The following is a 1919-nucleotide window of genomic DNA, read 5'->3' on the forward strand; positions in this document are numbered from 1 at the left end:
GATGGAGGAGTGGAGCTGGGTCGTCTGAGGCCTTTGAGATGGAGGAGTGGAGCTGGGTCGTCTGAGGCCTTTGAGATGGAGGAGTGGAGCTGGGTCGTCTGAGGGATTAACGCTTCATGTGTTCAGACCACAACAGCAGATTGTCAATGTGTTTCTAATTGTTTGTTTTTGTGGGAAAACAACAATGAAAAACTTTTTTTTTCTTCATCAAAACACTTTATGGACATATTGAAAATATCAGAAGTACATTTCAGGACGAGACCCAGAGTTTGGTTCGTGAATTGACTTCACGTACAGTTTCTGTAGGTACCAGACACGTGTCACTGCACCCATGGAACCTGTAGTTCATGGAGACACAGGAAAATTTTTAATTTGGAGGCCACCTCGCTCCTGAAGCCATTGGGAGGTGATTCCACTTCCTGGTTTTCCTCCAAACAGAAAGTGGGGTGCGGCTATTCGAATGTCACGCTGTGGCATCGCCATGGCAACCGGTGAGAAACAAAGCAGATTCTCACCAACACTCACTATGAGCAAGTGTCGATGGTGGAAAACCATCCAGGAAGGATTTGCAACACCGAGTTACAGTTCAAATCAGTTGTTGCTGAAAATGAGCTGTTTGTCAAAAAGTGTCTGACGGCGATTGGAGGTGATTTCAAGTCCAAATAGGATGTGGTGATAAGAGCACGGGGCACCAGTGGGTTACTCTCTCTCCCTCTCTCTCTCTCCGATCCGGCCGCGGGAGGGGCCGTGAGTGGGCGGACTGTCCCTGCGCTGCGGGCGCCCCATCCGGCCAGGGCGGAGGGCGTGAGTGGGCAGACCGTCCCTACGCTGCCCAAGCCACCCGGCCCCGATCAACCCGAGGGGCCTGGAGGTGGCGGGACTGGAGGGAGTGCTGCAGTGGGGGGGGTGGAGCCCGAGTGGGCTGCGGGGCCTGGCTCCGGGGGCGAGGAGTCGGCTGCGGGCCGCTGGGGGAGGGCCGTCAGTGTCAATGTGACAAAGCATGCTAACGTGGCCACTAAAGACCGTGAAGAATTAGGGTCTGATTCGGATTGCGTGTCAGTGACAGACATGTCAGTGATGGACTCCCAGGCTCCAAATGGAGACCTGTATACCTTGGATGAGATAGAGGGGTTTCTAGATGCCACAATTGGAAAGTCTGTTAAGTCACAGATTATTTCCCTGACTCCAGGAAGTTTATTAAAACAGTGGCCTTTTTCAGGAAGTCGGCTGGGGCAGTGGTGGATGACAAAAAGAGGTACCGGCCAAAAAAACACGTGATGGCTCTCAGGAAAGAGAACGGTCGTAAGGGGACGGGGAGACCTGACCATACTTAGGTGCTAGGATGGCTGTGTTCCACTGGGTGTTCTCCCTCCTCTTGCTAGTTTTTGCGACTGTCTTCCTCTTCTCTTCCACACATACTCCCATGCACAAGCTCAGGATTGGCGCTTTAAATATCAATGGTAGGAGACGGCAGCAGAGAATGGCTCTGGTTGCGGAATTAATTCAGCGGAAGAATGTTAGACGTGATAGTTTTGCAAGACACACGGTGATGCAGCCATGGAGGTGGACTGGGCCCGGTGGTGAAGGGGGGCAGCTGTTTCTCAGCCATGGAACCAACTTCAGTGCGGGGCCCACGATCCTCCTTTCAAGAGGTTCAAACATCAGGGTTCTGGCCAGCACCGAGATAGAAGCGGGTAGAGCTGAGATGGTCAGGGTGGAGGCAGGAGGTTCTACTTTCTGTTTCATTAATGTCTACGCTCCCACTCTAGGCTCGCAGAGGGTGGAGCTGTTTGAAAAATTGCAGAAACATTGCGGAGGGAGGCGATAAGGCTGACTACATAACATTTTCATTTTAGCAGACGCTTTTATCCAAAGCGACTTACAATTGTTCAATCACCGACGGACGCAGCCATCAGGAG

This window comes from Zeus faber (assembly GCF_960531495.2).
Source record: "Zeus faber genome assembly, chromosome: 6".
Taxonomy (NCBI): domain Eukaryota; kingdom Metazoa; phylum Chordata; class Actinopteri; order Zeiformes; family Zeidae; genus Zeus; species Zeus faber.